The sequence below is a fragment of the Bos grunniens genome, chromosome 21, assembly GCF_055505025.1.
Source record: "Bos grunniens cultivar Pamir isolate PY7600 chromosome 21, Bosgru_T2T1.0, whole genome shotgun sequence".
NCBI lineage: Eukaryota > Metazoa > Chordata > Mammalia > Artiodactyla > Bovidae > Bos > Bos grunniens.
In genome coordinates this window covers 69753788-69774193 of record NC_141185.1, presented here as the reverse complement: position 1 = coordinate 69774193, position 20406 = coordinate 69753788, and the positions used below count along the sequence as shown (strand labels likewise).

The following is a 20406-nucleotide window of genomic DNA, read 5'->3' as shown; positions in this document are numbered from 1 at the left end:
CAGTCCAGCTGTCTTTCTTGCTGAAAGGGATATGACAGCTAATGGCAGGGCCACAGAGCTGTGTCTGCTCAAGTCAGGGTCACCCGAATGACCTCCCTGAAAGGCTGAAGTCTGAACCACAGACCTCAGATTGAGTGTATGTCATGAATGTTCGGTGTCTAGGACAATACATTTCTCACCAGGACGGTGGAAACTTGGACTTCAGTCATAGCCTGCTCTATTCTCCACTCCCATTCATATGGCAACACTCAACTGCCATCCCAACCTCGAGTCCAACAGGCTGTTTCAGTCCCTGAGAGCCAGGCTGGCCTTGGGAACCTCTATTCACGGGCAATGTCTGGATGACCCGATGCACCCCTACGGGCTGGATTATGGCTGTGCTGCACGTCGGGAAGTGGATGAGCACCCGCCGCATCAGGAGGGCGAGAGGTTGGTCCAGTCGATGCCCTGGTGCCCTGCAAGTCTTCATGAATTTCAGTTTCCCAATCTCTAAAAGTCAATGACCAGTTTTCCCAACACCATTTACTGAAGAGACTGTGTGTTCCTTTTATATTTATTCTGCATTTTAAGGAAAGATGGGATCCTAGCTGTTAGCCTAGTCCACCTTCACTGAAAACCTACCTATAACCACATTAATGTAACTTTTTCAATTTTTTAAATTTATTTCCAGGGAGTAAAATTCATTACAAAATTTATTCTTATTACATACACCTTTTGGAGGGTGTTTGTGGTGTCTACATTATGAACATATTTCCTCATTGCTATACAACTTCTTACAGATGATACTTGACACATGTAATTATTGTATAGGGAACAGAAAATTGTACACATGACAACAGGGGAAAGTAATGAATGTGATCAAAGAAGCTGTCATAGAAATGAATTTACCCTAGATTTACTTGGGCCTGGAGTGCTAGGCTAAAATGTAACACTCAGTTGTTGCCATTTTCATCCCATGAAATCCTTTTATGTTTCATTGCAAATTAGGTCAAGTATTAAGAAAAGTACCACCACCAAAAAAAGTATGTAAGTCAGAGAAAGGCAAATATTGTATATTAATGCGTGGGTATGGAATCTAGAAAGATGTTACTGATGAACCCATTTGTAAGGCAGAGACGGAGATGCAGACATAGAGAACTGACTACAGACTTGTTGACACAGTGGGGTAAGAGAGTGTGGGACCAATAGAGAGAATAGCACAGAGACATATATATTACCTCATGTGAAACCAAAGCAAGTGGAATTTGCTCTGTGACAACCTGGAGGGCTGGGATGGACAGGGAGAAGGGAGGGAGTTAAAAAAGGAGAGGGAAATATGTATACCTGTGGCTGAGACATCTTGATATATGGCAGAAACCAACACAAGATTGTAAAATAATTATTGTCCAATTTAAAAAATGAAAAGAAACATGATGTAGTAAACACAAAATTAAAGGCTATTGGGAAAGACAGACCAGATTGCCTTTCTATCATAGAAAAAACATTTCTAGTGTTAACAGCATTTCACTGCTATGACTACATCTGAAAAAGCTTTAAATAAACCCTTTAGACTGATCTTCATATAACAACAGTATAGGAGACAAAACTTTATCTTTTTTCTTTGAAGATAGTAAAAAGTGAAACTTTATGGATATCTTTTTTAATGTCCATAAAAATGATCAACTTCAGTTTAAATACTTTTCACTTTATCAATGAAGGTATAAAATACTCAAATATACATATTTAAACACTATTATTTTTAGAATCATTCATCTCATCTATTCATACTGACAGCAGGTTTCCAATGCTTCCACAGTACCATAAATAACTACATCTCTGAAAAATCATGAACTCTTAAAAATAACACACAAAAGAGAACAATTTATGCAGTGTACCATCCTAATGAGGGATGGTGATGCTTGTCTCCCCTAGTGATTAGTGAGACTGAGCATCTAAAACTTGTCGGACATTTGTGTGTCTTTGGAGAAATGTAGTTTGTCAAAAACAAATCCAAGCATCCATGGTCAACTCATTTGTGACAAGGAAGGGAAGAATATAGAAATGGGAACAAGAAAGCGTCTTCAGTAAATGTCCATGGAAAACCTGGACAGCTATATCCAAAGAATTCTATTGGTTTTTAATCTCATACCACCTGAATATTCATGAAACACATCAACCCATAGGCTGATGTTATGAGATTTCTAGAAATAAGCATAGATCGTAGGCTCCTTAACATCAGAGTGTCCTTCAATTTGGTGGGCAGAGGCAGAAATGGGTCTCTTTTCAAATAAGGGAAACAGGAAAACAAAGCACACCAATGGGTTTCCATCCAACTGAACAGCTTTGCAATGAAAAAGAGAAGCATCACTTCAGTTCAGTTCAGTCCCGTTCAGTCGTTCAGTCATGTCCAACTCTTTGCAAACCCATGAATTGCAGCATGCCAGGACTCCCTGTCCATCACCAAATTCCAGAGTTCACTCAAATTCATGTACATTGAGTCGGTGATGCCATCCAGCCATCTTATCCTCTGTTGTCCCCTTCTACTCCTGCCCTTAATCCCTCCCAGCATCAGTCTTTTCCAATGAGTCAACTCCTCACATGAGGTGGCCAAAGTATTGGAGTTTCAGCTTTAGCAACAGTCCTTTCAATGAACACACAGGACTGATCGCCTTTAAAATGGACTGATTGGACCTCCTTGCAGTCCAAGGGACTCTCGAGAGTCTTCTCCAACACCACAGTTTAAAAGCATCAATTCTTCGACACTCAGCTTTCTTCACAGTCCAACTCTCACATCCATACATGACCACCGGAAAAACCATAGCCTTGACTAGACGAACCTTTGTTGGCAAAGTAATGTCTCTGCTTAAATATGGTATCTAGGTTGGTCATAACTTTCCTTCCAAGGAGTAAGCGTCTTTTAATTTAATGGCTGCATTCACTATCTGCAGTGGTTTTAGAGCCCCCCAAAATAAAGTCTGACACTGTTTCCACAATTCCCCATCTATTTGCCATGACGTGGTGGGACCAGCTATCATGATCTTAGTTTTCGGAATGTTGATCTTTAAGTCAACTTTTTCACTCTCGTCTTTCACTTTCATCAAGAGGCTCTTTAGTTCTTCTTCACTTTCTGCCATAAGGGTGTTGTCATCTGTGTATCTGAGGTTATTGATATTTCTCCCGGCAATCTTGATTCCAGCTTGTGCTTCTTCCAGCCCAGGGTTTCTCATGATGTACTCTGCATAGAAGTTAAATAAGGAGGGTGACAATATACAGCCTTGAGGTACTCCTTTCCCTATTTGGAACCAGTCTGTTGTTCCATGTCCAGTTCTAACTGTTGCTTCCTGACCTGTATATAGTTTTCTCAAGAGGCAGGTCAGGAGGTCTGGTACTCCAATCCCTTGAACAATTTCCCACAGTTTATTGTGATGCACACAGTCAAAGGCTTTGGCATAGTCGATAAAGCAGAAATAGATGTTTTTCTGGAACTCGCTTTTTCAATGATCCAGCGGATATTGGCAATTTGATCTCTGGTTCCTATGCCTTTTCTAAAATCATCTTGAATATTTGGAATTTCACAGTTCATGTATTGCTGAAGCCTCACTTGGAGAATTTTGAACATTACTAGCGTGTGAGATGAGTGCAATTGTGTGGTAGTGTGACCATTCTTTGACATTGTCTTTCTTTGGGATTGGAATGAAATATGACCTTTTCCAGTGCTGTGGTCACTGCTGAGTTTTCCAAATTTGATGGCATATTGAGTGCATCACTTTCATAGGATCATCTTTCAGGATTTGAAAGAGCTCCACTGGAAATACGTCACCTCCACTAGCCTGTTCATAGTGATGCTTTCTAAGGCCCACTTGGCTTCACATTCCAGGATGTATGCTTTAGGTGAGTGATAACACCATCGTGATTATCTGGGTTATGAAGATCTTTTTGGTACAGTTCTTCTCTGCATTCTTGTCACCTCTTGATATCTTCTGCTTCTGTTAGATCCATACCATTTCTGTCTTTATTGAGTCCATCTTTGCATGAAGTGTTCCCTTGGTATCTCTAATTTTGTTGAAGAGATCTCTAGTCTTTCCCATTCTGTTGTTTTCCTCTATTTCTTTGCATTGATCGCTCAGGAAGGCTTTCTTATCTCTCCTTGCTATTCTTTGGAAGTCTGCATTCAGATACTTATGTCTTTGCTTTTCTCCTTTGCTTTTCTCTTCTCTTCTTTTCACAGCTATTTGTAAGGCCTCCTCAGACAGCCATTTTGTTTCTTTACATTTCTTTTTCTTGGGGATGTCTTGATCCCTTTCCTGTACAATGTCATGAACCTCTGTCCCTAGTTCATCATGCACTCTATCAGATCTAATCCCTTAACTCTATTTCTCACATCCACTGTATACTCATAAGGGATTTGATTTAGGTCATACCTGAATGGGCTAGTGGTTTCCCCTACTTTCTTCTATTTAAGTCTAAATTTGTCAATAAGGAGCTCATGATCTGAGCCACAGTCAGATCCCTTTTTTCTTTTTGCTGACTGCATATAGCTTCTCCATCTTTGGCTGAAAAGAATATAATCAGTCTAATTTCAGTGTTGACCATCTGTTGATGTCCATGTGTAGTCTTCTCTTGTGTTGTTGGAAGATGGTGTTTGCTATGACCAGTGCGTTCTCTTGGCAAAACTCTATTAGCCTTTGCCCTGCCTCATTCCATACTCCAAGGCCAAATTTGCCTGTTACTCCAGGTGTTTCTTGACTTCCTACTTTTGCATTCCAGTTCCCTATAATGAAAAGGACATTTTTTTGGGGGGGGGGGTATTAGTTCTAAAAGGTCTTGAAAGTCTTCATAGAACCATTCAACTTCAACTTCTTCAGTGTTACTGATGGGGGCATAGGCTTGTATTACCGTGATATTAAATGGTTTGCCTTGGAAACGAACAGAGATTATTCTGTCATTTTTGAGATTGCATCCAAGTACTGCATTTCAGATTCTTTTGTTGACCACGATGGCTACTCCATTTCGTCTAAGAGATTCCTGCCCACAGTAGTAGATAAAATGATCATTTGAGTTAACTTCACCCATTCTAGTCCATTTTAGTTCGCTGATTCCTAGACTGTCAATGTTCACTCTTGCCATCTCCTGTTTGACCACTTCCAATTTGCCTTGATTCGTGGACCTAACATTCCAGGTTCCTATGCAATATTGCTCTTTTTTTTTATTTTATTTTATTTTTAAACTGTACATAATTGTATTAGTTTTGCCAAATATCAAAATGAATTCACCACAGGTATACATGTGTTCCCCATCCTGAACCCTCCTCCCTCCTCCCTCCCCATACCATCCCTCTGGATCATCCCAGTGCACTAACCCCAAGCATCCAGTATCGTGCATCGAACCTGGACTGGCATCTCGTTTCATACATGATATTTTACATGTTTCAATGCCATTCTCCAAAATCTTCCCACCCTCTCCCTCTCCCACAGAGTCCATAAGACTATTCTATACATCAGTGTCTCTTTTGCTGTCTCGTACACAGGGTTATTGTTAAGCTCTTTCTAAATTCCATATATATGCGTTAGTATACTGTATTGGTATTTTTCCTTCTGGCTTACTTCACTCTGTATAATAGGCTCCAGTTTCATCCACCTCATTAGAACTGATTCAAATGTATTCTTTTTAATGGCTGAGTAATACTCCATTGTGTATATGTACCACTGCTTTCTTATCCATTCACCTGCTGATGGACATCTAGGTTGCTTCCATGTCCTGGCTATTATAAACAGTGCTGCGATGAACATTGGGGTACACGTGTCTCTTTCCCTTCTGGTTTCCTCAGTGTGTATGCCCAGCAGCGGGATTGCTGGATCATAAGGCAGTTCTATTTCCAGTTCTTTAAGGAATCTCCACACTGTTCTCCATAGTGGCTGTACTAGTTTGCATTCCCACCAACAGTGTAAGAGGGTTCCCTTTTCTCCACACCCTCTCCAGCATTTATTATTTGTAGACTTTTGGATCGCAGCCATCCTGACTGGTTTGAAATGGTACCTCATAGTGGTTTTGATTTGCATTTCTCTGATAATGAGTGATGTTGAGCATCTTTTCATGTGTTTGTTAGCCATGTGTATGTCTTCTTTGGAGAAATGTCTATTTAGTTCTTTGGCCCATTTTTTGATTGGGTCATTTATTTTTCTGGAGTTGAGCTGTAGGAGTTGCTTGTATATTTTTGAGATTAGTTGTTTGTCAGTCGCTTCATTTGCTATTATTTTCTCCCATTCTGAAGGCTGTCTTTTCACCTTGCTAATAGTTTCCTTTGATGTGCAGAAGCTTTTAAGGTTAATTAGGTCCCATTTGTTTATTTTTGCTTTTATTTCCAATATTCTGGGAGGTGGGTCATAGAGGATTCTGCTGTGATGTATGTCAGAGAGTGTTTTGCCTATGTTCTCCTCTAGGAGTTTTATAGTTTCTGGTCTTATGTTGAGATCTTTAATCCATTTTGAGTTTATTTTTGTGTATGGCATTAGAAAGTGTTCTAGTTTCATTCTTTTACAAGTGGTTGACCAGATTTCCCAGCACCACTTGTTAAAGAGATTGTCTTTAATCCATTGTATATTCTTGCCTCCTTTGTCAAAGATAAGGTGTCCATATGTGTGTGGATTTAACTCTGTGCTTTCTATTTTGTTCCATTGATCTATATTTCTGTCTTTGTGCCAGTGCCATACTGTCTTGATAACTGTGGCTTTGTAGTAGAGCCTGAAGTGAGGTAGGTTGATTCCTCCAGTTCCATTCTTCTTTCTCAGGATCACTTTGGCTATTCAAGGTTTTTTGTATTTCCATACAAATTGTGAAATTATTTGTTCTAGCTCTGTGAAGAATACTGTTGGTAGCTTGATAGGGATTGCATTGAATCTATGAATTGCTTGGGGTAGTATACTCATTTTCACTATATTGATTCTTCCAATCCATGAACATGGTATATTTCTCCATCTATTAGTGTCCTCTTTGATTTCTTTCACCAGTGTTTTATAGTTTTCTATATACAGGTCTTTAGTTTCTTTAGGTAGATATATTCCAAAGTATTTTATTCTTTCCATTGCAATGGTGAATGGAATTGTTTCCTTAATTTCTCTCTCTGTTTTCTCATTATTAGTGTATAGGAATGCAAGGGATTTCTGTGTGTTGATTTTATATCCTTCAACTTTACTATAGTCATTGATTAGTTCTAGTAATTTTCTGGTGGAGTCTTTAGGGTTTTCTATGTAGAGGATCATGTCATCTGCAAATAGTGAGAGTTTTACATTATCTTTTCCAATTTGGATTCATTTTATTTCTTTTCCTGCCCTGATTGCTATGGCCAAAACTTCCAAAACTATGTTGAATAGTAATGGTGAAAGTGGGCACCCTTGTGTTGTTCCTGACTTTACAGGAAATGCTTTCAGTTTTTCACCATTGAGGATAATGTTTGCTGTGGGTTTGTCATATATAGCTTTTATTATGTTGAGGTATGTTCCTCCTATTCCTGCTTTCTGGAGAGTTTTTTCATAAATGGATGTTGAATTTTGTCAAAGGCTTTCTCTGCATCTATTGAGATAATCATATGGTTTTTATTTTTCAGTTTGTTAATGTGGTGTATTACATTGATTGATTTGTGGATATTGAAGAATCCTTGCATCCCTGGGATAAAGCCCACTTGGTCATGGTGTGTGATCTTTTTAATGTGTTGTTGGATTCTGATTGCTAGAATTTTGTTAAGGATTTTTGCATCTATGTTCATCAGTGATATTGGCCTGTAGTTTTCTTTTTTTGTGGGATCTTTGTCAGGTTTTGTATTAGGGTGATGGTGGCCTCCTAGAATGAGTTTGGAAGTTTACCTTCCTCTGCAAATTTCTGGAAGAGTTTGAGTAGGATAGGTCTTCTCTAAATTTTTGGTAGAATTCAGCTGTGAAGCCGTCTGGACCTGGGCTTTTGTTTGCTGGAAGATTTTTGATTACAGTTTCAATTTCCGTGCTTGTGATGGGTCTGTTAAGATTTTCTATTTCTTCCTGGTCGAGTTTTGGAAAGTTGTACTTTTCTAAGAATTTGTCCATTTCTTCCACATTGTCCATTTTATTGGCATATAATTGTTGATAGTAGTCCCTTATGATCCTTTGTATTTCTGTGTTGTCTGTTGTGATCTCTCCATTTTCATTTCTAATTTTATTGATTTGATTTTTCTCCCTTTGTTTCTTGATGAGTCTGGCTAATGGTTTGTCAATTTTATTTATCCTTTCAAAGAACCAGCTTTTGGTTTTGTTGATTTTTGCTATGGTCTCTTTTGTTTCTTTTGCATTTATTTCTGCTCTAATTTTTAAGATTTCTTTCCTTTTACTAACCCTGGGGTTCTTCATTTCTTCCTTTTCTAGTTGCTTTAGGTGTAGAGTTAGGTTATTTATTTGACTTTTTTCTTGTTTCTTGAGGTGTGCCTGTATTGCTATGAACTTTCCCCTTAGGACTGCTTTTACCGTGTCCCATAGGTTTTGGGTTGTTGTGTTTTCATTTTCATTCGTTTCTATGCAAATTTTGATTTCTTTTTTGATTTCTTCTGTGATTTATTGGTTATTCAGCAGCGTGTTGTTCAGCCTCCATATGTTGGAATTTTTAGTAGTTTTTCTCCTGTAATTGAGATCTAATCTTACTGCATTGTGGTCAGAAAAGATGCTTGGAATGATTTCTATTTTTTTTGAATTTACCAAGGCTAGCTTTATGGCCCAGGATATGATCTATCCTGGAGAAGGTTCCATGTGCGCTTGAGAAAAAGGTGAAATTCATTGTTTTGGGATGAAATGTCCTATAGATATCAATTAAGTCTAACTGGTCTATTGTATCATTTAAAGTTTGTGTTTCCTTGTTAATTTTCTGTTTAGTTGATCTATCCATAGGTGTGAGTGGGGTATTAAAGTCTCCCACTATTATTGTGTTATTGTTAATTTCTCCTTTCATACTTGTTAGCATTTGTCTTACATATTGTGGTGCTCCCGTGTTGGGTGCATATATATTTATAATTGTTATATCTTCTTCTTGGATTGATCCTTTGATCATTATGAAGTGACCTTCTTTGTCTCTTTTCACAGCCTTTGTTTTAAAGTCTATTTTATCTGATATGAGTATTGCTACTCCTGCTTTCTTTTGGTCCCTATCTGCATGGGAAATCTTTTTCCAGCCCTTCACTTTCAGTCTGTATGTGTCCCCTGTTTTGAGGTGGGTCTCTTGTAGGCAACATATGTAGGGGTCTTGTTTTTGTATCCATTCAGCCAGTCTTTGTCTTTTGGTTGGGGCATTCAACCCATTTACGTTTAAGGTAATTACTGATAAGTATGATCCAGTTGCCATTTACTCTATTGTTTTGGGTTCGAATTTATACACTGTTTTTGTGTTTCCTGTCTAGAGAATATCCTTTAGTATTTGTTGGAGAGCTGGTTTGGTGGTTCTGAATTCTCTCAGCTTTTGCTTGTCTGAAAAGCTTTTGATTTCTCCTTCATACTTGAATGAAATCCTTGCTGGGTACAATAATCTGGGCTGTAGGTTATTTTCTTTCATCACTTTTAGTATGTCTTGCCATTCCCTCCTGGCTTGAAGAGTTTCTATTGAAAGATCAGCTGTTATCCTTATGGGAATTCCCTTGTGTGTTATTTTTTGCTTTTCCCTTGCTGCTTTTAATATTTGTTCTTCGTGTTTGATCTTTGTTAATTTGATTAATATGTGTCTTAGGGTGTTTTGCCTTGGGTTTATCCTGTTTGGGACTCTCTGGGTTTCTTGAACTTGGGTGATTATTTCCTTCCCCATTTTAGGGAAGTTTTCAACTATTATCTCCTCAAGTATTTTCTCATGGTCTTTCTTTTTGTCTTCTTCTTCTGGAACCCCTATGATTCGAATGTTGTAGCATTTAATATTGTCCTGGAGGTCTCTGAGATTGTCCTCATTTCTTTTAATTCGTTTTTCTTTTATCCTCTCTGATTCATTTATTTCTACCATTCTATCTTCTAATTCACTAATCCTATCTTCTGCCTCTGTTATTCTACTATTTGTTGCCTCCAGAGTGTTTTTAATTTCATTCATTGCATTATTCGTTATATATTGACTCTTTTTTATTTCTTCTAGGTCCTTGTTAAACCTTTCTTGCATCTTCTCAGTCCTTATCTCCAGGCTATTTATCTGTGATTCCGTTTTAATTTCGAGATTTTGGATCAATTTCACTATCATTATTCGGAATTTTTATCAGGTAGATTCTCTATCTCTTCCTCTTTTGTTTGGTTTGGTGGGCATTTATCCTGTTCCTTTATCTGCTGCATATTCCTCTGTCTCTTCATCTTGTTTAAATTGCTGAGTTTGGGGTGTCCTTTCTGTATTCTGGCAGTTTGTGGAGTTCTCTTTATTGTGGCTTTTCCTCACTGTGTGTGGGTTTGTACAGGTGGCTTGTCAAGGTTTCCTCGTTAGGGAAGTTTGTGTCGGTGTTCTGGTGGGTGGAGCTGTATTTCTTCTCTCTGGAGTGCAATGAAATGTCCAGTAATGAGTTATGAGATGTCTATGGTTTTGGGGTGACTTTGGGCAGCTTGTATCTTGAAGCTCAGACTATGTTCCTTTGTTGCTGGAGAATTTGCTTGGTATGTCTTGCCCTGGAACTTGTTGGCCCTTTTGTGGTGCTTGGTTTCAGTGTCGGTATGGAGGCGTTTGATGAGCTTCTGTCTATTAATGTTCCTTGGAGTCAGGAGTTCCCTGGAGTCAGGGTTTGGATTTAAGCCTCCTGCTTCCACTTATTGGTCTTATTTTTACAGTAGTTTCAAAACTTCTCCTTCTATACAGCACCATTGATAAAACATGTACATTAAAGATGAAAAGTTTCTCTACTGTGAGGGTCACTCAGAGAGGTTCACAGCGTTACATGGAGAAGAGAAGAGGGAGGAGGGAGTTAGAGGTGACTCAAATGAGATGAGGTGGAATCAATAGTGGAGAGAGTGGGGTAGCCAGTAGTCACTTCCTTATGTGCACTCCACAACTGAACCACTCAGAGATGTTCACGGAGTTATACAGAGAAGAGAAGAAGGAGGAAGGAGACAGAGGTGCCCGGAAGGATAAAAGGGGGGAATGAAAAGGAGGGAGACAGATCCATCCAGTAATCAGTTCCCTAAGTGTTCTCCACCATCTGGAACACAGAGAAACTCACAGAGTTGGGTAGAGTAGAGAGGGGTTAGGGAGGAGACACAGGCGACCTGGTGGAGAAAAAGGAGAGTCCAAAGAGAGGGAGAGCAGTCAAGCCACTAATCTTGCTCCCTAGTGAAAAATGGGTCCTGAGGATTGGGTTCTTAAAGGTACAAAATTGGTAACAAATACATAAAAGCAAAAATTAAAAATCTAGAGTAGGGTTTTGAATTTCAAAAATATGATGTTAAAGAAAAGAAGAAGGAAAAGAAAGAGAAAAAATGAACAAACAAAAACAAACAAGGTCGCGAAAATTATAAAGAAAATACAGGTACAAAATTGATAACTAATACCAAAAAGCAAAAATTAAAAATCTAGAGTAGAGTTTGGAATTTCAAAAATACAATGTTAAAAAACAAGGAAGAAGAGACATAAAGAGAGAAAACAAACAAACAAACAAAAACAACGTTACAAAAATTATAAGGAAAATACAAGTACAAAATTAATATCAAATACCAAAAAGCATAAATTAAAAATCTAGAGTAGAGTTTGGAATTTCAGATATACAATGTTATATAAAAAAGAAGAGAAAGAAACAGAAAAAAAAAGTCAAAGAAATTATAAAAAAAAACTATAGGTACAAAATTGATAACATATACCAAAAAGCTAAAATTAAAAAACTAGAGTAGAGTTTGGAATTTCAAAAATACAATGTTGAAGAAAAGAAGGAAAAAAAAATAAGGTCAAAAAATTATAAAATATATATATATGAAGTTTGCTGAAGAAGAAAAAAATAGGGTCTTTTTTTTTTTTGCAAAGTAATAAGTTATAAAAGTGAAAATTAAAGGAACAATAGAGGACTTAAACAATTTTTTTTTCTAAAAATTAAAAAAAAAAAAGAGAGAAAGAAAGAATGATTGTAAAAATAGTAAAAATATATGTAGGACTTTTTCTGGTTTTGTTGTGAGTATTGTGGGTTCAGTTCATTTTTGGCTAGTTCCTTGGTCCGACTTATATTTCTCAAGATCTATAGGCCCCTTCCTATGTAGTCCGTAGTAACCACGGGGTTTTAATCTATTGCCTGTACCTTCCAAGGCGTTTCCCTCTGTTATAACTTCTTCTGTCTGCTGGTCTCTTCAATGTCCGGTTACTGCCCTGACACAAAGGGGACAGTGGGGGAAACTTTTTTTTTTTTTTTTTAGGCTCACTTGTTCAGTCACGCTGTGGGGAGGGAGGGAAGGATGCTGCAAACAAATAACACTGGTGTGTGCTCGCAGTGCCTCAGCCACACTGGGTCTGCCCCTGCTCACGGCGCGTGTAGCCTCCCTGCCCACACTGCTCGGGCTCTAGGTTGTTCTGCCGGGAACAATCCGAGGCCGGCCCTGGGCTGCATGCACCTCCCAGGTCCAAGCCGCTCAGGTTCAGGCACTCGGGTAGTCCTCAGAGGCGCAGACTCAGTTGGGCCTGCGTTTTGTGCTCTTCCCAGGTCCGAGCAGCTCAGGTGATGAGGTGTTTGGCGAGTGCCAATGCTACGACTTATCGCCTTCCCACCACTCGGTTATCTGGGTGTAAAACCAGCGCACCTTCTCAGGCAGATGTTGACCGTCCAGACCCCCAAGAAGTTTTAGTTAGCAAAGAAGCCTGCTTACAGTTTTATAGATAATGTCTCTCTGGGGCTGAGATTGCCCCCTTCTGGCTCTGGCTGCCTGTCACCGGAGGGGGAGGGTCTGCAGCCGGCTATCTCTGTTCAGTCCTTTGTTCCGTGCGCGAGCCTGGTGGTGTCTTAGGTTGGGGCTGGCTTTTTGCATGGTAGATATCCCACAGTCTGGTTTGCTAGCCCAAATTATTTCACTCAGATAGTGCTCAGGGTATTCAGGCCAGATTCTTACTCTGAGTGATGCAGCCCGCGCCATGCCTCCCTGCCCAGCCCCCGCTTGCTAATGGCGCGTGCAGGCGTCTGCGCTGCTTCTCCTCTGGGGGAGTTACTGTAGGGCTCGCAATCTGCGAGTTTTAATTGTTTATTTATTTTTTCTCCCTGTTATGTTGCCCTCTGTGCTTCCAAAGCTCAGCACAGATTCGGCAGTGAGAAGGTTTCCTGGTGTTTGGAAACTTCTCTCTTTTTAAGACTCCCTTCCCAGGACGGAGCCCCATCCCTCCCTCTTTTGTCTCTTTTTTTGTCTTTTATACTTTTTCCTACCTCCTTTCGAAGAGTTGGGTTGTTTTTCTGGGTGCCTGATGTCCTCTGCCGGCATTCAGTAGTTGTTTTGTAGAATTTACTCGATGTTTAAATGCTCTTTTGATGAATTTGTGGGGGAGAAAGTGTTCTCTCCATCCTACTCCTCTGCCATCTTGGCTCCTTCTCTCTGCAATATTGCTCTTTACAGCATTGGACCTTGCTTCCATCACCAGTCACATCCACAACTGGATAGTTTTTGCTTTGGCTTCATCCATTCAGTATTTCTGGAGTTATTTCTCCTCTGAACTCCAGTAACATATTGGGCATTTACTGATCTGGGGATTTCCTCTTTTCGTATCCTATCATTTTGCCTTTATCATACTGTTCATGGGGTTCTCATGGCAAGAATATTGACGTGGTTTGCCATTCCCTTCTCCAGTGGACTACATTCTGTCAGACCTGTCCATCATGACCCATCCATCTAGGGTGGCCCCTCACAGCATTGGTAGTTTCATTGAATTAGACAAGGCCATGGTCCATGTGATCAGATTGGCTAGTTTTCTGTGATTATGGTTTCTGGGTGTCTCACCTCTGATGCCCTCTCACAATACCTACCATTTTACTTGGGTTTCTCTTACTTTGATCATGGGGTATCTATTCATGGCTGCTCCAGCAAAGTGCAGCCACTGCCCTCTACCTTGGACAAGGGGTATCTCTTCAGGGCCGCCCCTCCTGACCTTGAACGTGGAGTAGCTCCTCTTGGCCCTCCTGCACCCACGCACAAATTTTAGAGGTGTTTAAAACACAAATCTGACTGTGCCAAACACAAATATGAAGTTGCTCAGTCGTGTCTGACTCTTTGTGACTCCATGGACTATAGCCCACCAGGCTCTTCCATCCATGGAATTTTCTAGGCAAGGGTACTGGAGTGCGTTGCCATTTCCTTCTCCAGGGCATCTTCCTGTCCCAGGGATCAAACCAGGATCCAACATTGCGGGCAGATGCTTTACCATCTGAGCCGCCAGGGAATCAAGCTTTCACAAATCAAAAAGATAGTAAACTGAACATAAGAGACTACTTGCAACTGATGTACCTTATAAGTGGTTCATATGTAAAATAGACTAATAACAAACAGCACTCAAGTCTCTAAGAAAAAACACACCACCCTTGTCCAATTCCCCAACACCAATTCCAACCTAAACCCTTTATCTCACTCTAAACTATCCCTAAACTTAACCCTAAGCTAACAATATACATGTGTATTCAAAGGCATCCATCCATCCACAGGAGAGACAGAGAGAAAGAGAAAAAGGAAGACCAAGACTGAATTTAGAAAGGAAAAGAAAGAGACATATCTAGAGAGAGACACTGAACAAAAGAGAGGAAATTAGTAGATTTTACAGACTTTTTATAAATCTATCTGGAAGTTAGAAGCAAAGACAGTGCCCATCCACCCCAGAAGGGGGGAAAAGACCCAAGATTATGAGAGTAAAATACAAGAATGCAGGGAGCCATTATAGGCTCAGCCACTCACAGAAGCTCAGATGGGGCATTTGAACAAGAATCTCAGAATCTCAATGGAAAAAAAGGACCCGAAAGTTGGGTCCTCTTTGGTATAAGAGAAGGTGACTTTCGAGTCTTCCTTTCAGTTGTCCATTGGGGGCGGGTCTCAAAATAGGCAGGAAGGGGGTGCCTTTTCCTTGGCCAAAGCCCATCCAGGATAGTTTCTGCCCCATTCTGTGCTAGGTCATCCTGCCTTTGGGAACTCCTAGTGCACAAGCTCCATGTGATATCAGCCCCAGGTTGAAAAGCATGTAGGTGTTGTAGGCTGACAGACCTAGGCAGTAGATGGGAGATTGACCCCCACTCTGCAGATGGACAGACTGGGGAAACCTTGAGGGGCACATGGCATGTCCAGGGCCACATCACAGATGAGAAGAAGGAGCCAGTCTGAAAGAACTGTGTCCTCAGTCTCAGGTCCTGGCTTCACCCAGTCCTCCCAGAGCTGTGGGGTGGGCAGTGTGTGTGTGTCACAGAGCCTGCACATGGCCTAAGGTGGTGAGTGAACAGTCAGAAACCCCGAGGTTCCCTTGGGGAGCTTTGTGTAAGGGACCTCGTCAATGAACCCAGGAATTGATGTCACTTCCTGGCAACAGAACCCAACAGAATCCGGAACCTGGGTCTTCAGGCCTCACAGTGGAGAGCAGCCCCCAGCCAGATTGCTTGCTGCCAAGATGTTCTGCTCTTTTCCCCTTCCCAGATTCTGGGGCCTCAGGAGAGTGCACAAGCAGAGTCTGTGGGAATGCCGTCGACACTGGCTCAGGCCCACCCCCCGCCCCCGAAAGGCCTCTGGCCCTTTACCTGAAGGAACAGAAAGGTAACGTGGGAGCCCCAGGCCGGGCCAGGTCCCCTCTCCCATCACACCCAGGTAACCCTGAGTCATTTCCTTGTGTGTGTGGATGGGGGATTCTCAGGGTATGTCTGCCTCAAGCAAGCCCAGGCTGATGTGGGTCAGATGTCTGTGGGCTGGGTGTGTCCACACACCAGGGGAGAGCAGGCTGGGCGGAATGGGGAAAATCCAGGCAGCACCGGCTGCCCAGGATGATCCCGTGCCCTCAGAGGGGTTCTCCTTTGTCCCGAGTGGGTACCTGAGCACACAGATGTTTCTTCTGGGAGCACAAGTTTGAGCAGGCAGAAGCAACAGCCATGCTGGTCAGGCCCAGCTCAGTATACTCCAAGAAGGGCTTGCTGATGGTCACTGTCATTTCAGAGCTTCCCACTGGATGTTGCCGATGAGGGGAACACTCTGTTCACCTCCCTGAGGGAGGAGTCAGACCACCATCCCCCTGCCCGTGAAGCCCAGTGTAGGCTCCAGGTGAGCATGCCCACGGAGGGGTCAGCCCAAATGAGAATGAAGAGGAAGTGAGGAAGGCCTGCTGCCCAGAAACCACCCGGGACACACCCCAGGGCCCAGTCTCAGGCTGCCACGGAGCTCAGCACACTGGACTCCGACCCAGAGCCCCGAGAACCCCTGCCTCTGAGGCAGCAGGAGGACCTGGGACCCACCACAGCAGAGCACAGAAGTGAGGAGGATGGGTCTGTGCAAATGAGTATGTAGCGGGGGGGGTGGGGGGGGAGCGGTGGTGGTGCTCAACCACACAGGGAGGAATCCCCCAGAGCTGGGGCTGGACTTGGAGCATAGACTGGCTTCACAGCACCCATCTTTCACACTGCAGTCAGAGTGCATCCTATGCTGGGTATTCTTTATGGTTCTCTGGGCAGCTTTCTGTCCCCCTATCAGTTCAGTTCAGTTCAGTAGCTCAGTCGTGTCCGACTCTTTGCGACCCCATGAATCGCAGCACGCCAGGCCTTCCTGTCCATCACCAACTCCTGGAGTTCACTCAGACTCACGTCCATCGAGTCAGTGATGCCATCCAGCCATCTCATCCTCTGTCGTCCCCTTCTCCTTCTGCCCCCAATCCCTGCCAGCATCAGAGTCTTTTCCAATGAGTCAACTCTTCGCATGAGGTGGCCAAAGTACTGGAGTTTCAGCTTTAGCATCATTCCTTCCAAAGAAATCCTAGGGCTGATCTTCAGGATGGACTGGTTGGATCTCCTTGCAGTCCAAGGGACTCTCAAGAGTCTTCTCCAACACCACACTTCAAAAGCATCAATTCTGTCCCCCTATACACATATCAAAAGGCTGGAATGGGTAAACTTCTCTTCTCTCACAGCTCTAGCACTGGCCTCTAATTACAGCCAGACTACACTTCCAAGTCCTGTCCCTACAGCTGTGGTTTCTATAGGTGCAGGACCCAGGGATCCACTGAGAGGAGATCTAGACCTGAGACTTCCCTTCCCAAAGACACCAGGCCAGCTGGGTACCGGCCAGCACACTGGGCATATCAGACCTCTGTGCCTGCAGGACCCCCAGCCACAGGCACTGATGTTCCACCCCCTCAGCAAGAACTTCCACCTCCACCTGCACCTGTACCTGCTCAGGCTTTGGCAGGAGAACCCAAGTCAGGAGATGAGTCACCACCTCTGCAGGGAGAGCCTGCCCTGGCTCCTGCCCAAGACCGCGACTCCCATGATGACTGACACACCCCTGCAGGTAGAACAGGCCCCCGCTCTGAACAGATACCCAGAGCCCTTTTTGGAAACACCTTGTCTGGGAAGCGGTTCTCTCTGCAGCCTCCATCCCTGTCTGCTTCCAGTGGATGATAACAACTCACTTCCAACCCAAGGGAGATTGAGTTGCCTTCACCTGAGCTTATTTTCATCTGGTTTGTGAGTAGCTTTCTTGTGATGTTTTATTTTTTTATAGCTTTATATATTTTTTTCTGTTAAGTTTTTGTTAATAAATTTTACTTTAATTGATGCAATTTTGGAATATTAAGGCCTTCACAATTCTGTGTAACCATCACCACTGTCTGCATTGGGACCCTCTCATTCTATTCTCCCCACTTCCCAGCAAAGTCTGGATTCATGTCAAGCACTCCCCATTCCTCCCTCCCTCACCTGACAACATTTAGTCCTCTTATTTCTCCATTTCTTCCCATTCTTTGGGTGTCCACAATCAATGCCAATCACTGAAATGACAGAAAAATGGATTTTTTTTTTCTGACTGAAAGTGAAGGTTATAGTCACTTAATATTGTTAGACTCTTTGCAATCCCATGGATTTTACAGTCCATGGAATTATCTAAGCCAGAATACTGTAGTGGGTAGCTTTTCCTTTCTCCAGGGGATTTTTCTGACTCTCCACATATTGTAAGACTAAACTTGAGAATTCTTGTTTTTATTTCATTTGAAGTAGCCTTTGGGTAACTGAAAGGACAGTGTAGGTACTTTCAAGATATCATCTGCAAAACGAAGCCCTTTTGGTAAATGTGGTCAGAACTTCCAGGTAGGCATTGCTATTGTAAATGTGACATCTATGTCAGAAGGGAGATGCTGAGCTCTTCCTGTTCCACAAACAAATTCAGAGAGTAAGCCAAAAGAGAGAGCTGGAAAACCAACAACACCAATGAAAAAAAAAGCGTTCCTCATTGGACACAGCTAGAGAAAACCCAATATTCTATGGCTCATAAACCCTCTTGGAAATGAATGTTCAGTAAGGAAGACAAGAAACATGTGAGGGTAGACAGGCCTTGCCCATGGCCAGTATAGTTTAGAGATGGCCTGATCTCTCAGATGAAGACACATGCCAGTGTAAACCTTTTGCAGACAGTAGCGATAGTCATCACTGTGTAAGTGTTTAGTCTCGTGACAACCTACCCTGGGTACTACATGAGGGAGAAGATCTGGGTCTCTTCTTCTTCCCCTCATCACACCCTCAGGAAAGCAGCTCAGGTGCTTTCAGGACCTGCCTGCCTGTCTGGCTCATCCATGAGCTTCTACCACCTCCAAGGTAGACGCCACCTTCTCTTCTCTATGCACCATGATCCTGCACACAGTGGGCCTTCAGAACCTCAAGAAACTCGCCCCAGACCCACTATAGCCAGAAGCCTCCCCAGGCATCAAAATGTCTGTGGAGTCCCTTTGGCCCAAGCCCTAGTTCTGGACCCCTGGAGCCCATTTCAGCCTTTACTGCATGAATAATCAGGTCCTTTATACACAGATTCCCAGCTATTAGATCTGAGCTTTGGATTCACAGTCAGTTCTGTCCCTCCCATGACAGCCAGTGGGGCCACGATGAATGCAAAGGAGCACATTAGCTGAGTTTCAAAGGAGGAATTGAAAGGACAGTGGTGGATACAACATGTTGCAAACTGAGCGAGGGTCCCTACATGTCTCAGAAAAGGCCTCTGGTGTGCAAGTGTGGAGGAGGGCCCCGATGGTGCAAAGGAAAGAGAGGTACTCAGCGGCAAACTCTCTTGGCCTCTCCTGTAACAGCTCCAGTGGTAGCCTATGAACATTGGACAGCCAATGTGGTCACATGAGCATGACTCTAATTTCCTCACAAAACAAGAGAAAGGGGACAGGGTGTGGGAGTACCCAGAGGGTGTGGTGGGGTGGATGAAGGGAGGTGCCCTTCCTCTCTTCAGGGCAAACTGCTTCTCTGAGTCTCAGAGCTGCCAGACAGCAGTTACCAAGTCAGGTCCCCACAGCACCCAGTGGGGGCAGGGTGCCTTAGCCCCTGTCACACGGACAAGCCCCACCATGTGGCCTCCCTGAGTTCTAACAGCAGGAATTGGGTGGTTTGTCTGGGTACACACTGCCTTGCTATAGCTGAGTTACCCCCTTCTTAGAGCCCCAGTTTTTTCCTCTAGAATAAGGACATCGATTGCTACCTTAGCAGGTTGCTACCTTAATCCTGTGAAGACTCTTTAGGGTAATCCTCCAATTAGAAGCTGGTCTTAGGAGATACTGGGCTTCCCTGATACCTCAGCTGGTGAAGAGTCCTCCTGCATTGCAGGAGAGCTCAGTTTGATTTCTGTATCAGAAATCCTGGTCCACTGCAGAAGGGACAGGCTACCCAGTCCAATATTCTTGGGCCTCCTTTGTGGCTCTGCCAGTAAAGACTCTGCCTGCAATGCGGGAGACCTGGGTTCGACTGCTGGGTTTGCAAGATCCCCTGGAGAAGGGAAAGGCTGCCCACTCCCATATTCTTGCCTGCAGAATTCCATGGATCATATAGTCTATGGGTTCGCAAAGAGTCAGACACGACTGAAGGACTTTTCACTTCACTTTAAAGAGCTATCACCTGAATCCCAATTACACAGGAGTCTCAGTGTCATCTGGCATTTCTTCCCTGAAGCCAGCCAAAACCCACACACTTGCATTTCCAGGGTCTCCACTTAGCCCGCTGGACTGAAAACCCAGCGTGGTTCCAACAAGCTCACAGATAAACAGAAGGACTTGCAGGCAGACGGCTTGCCTCAGGTTTGGGTGGAGCTCCGGGCCCACAGCAGGAACCAGAGCTCTCAACCCCTGGGCTCAGCAGTGCCCTCATTCTCAAGCTAGCACCTCTGCCCTGACAGGAGCAGGAAGGTCACCAATCGCCCCAGGCCGACCTCACGCCCCTCCCACTGCTATAGACTGACCTCGCTGGCCCCAACCCTTCCAGCAGAAGGAGAGCTCCTC

General features: G+C 42.9%; 1 pseudogene; it reads left to right on the top strand.

Annotated features, from left to right (window-relative positions):
- Window positions 1–349: 349 nt before the first annotated feature.
- Window positions 350–20406, top strand: part of LOC147349943 (uncharacterized) — a 72827-nt pseudogene continuing 52770 nt past the window's right edge.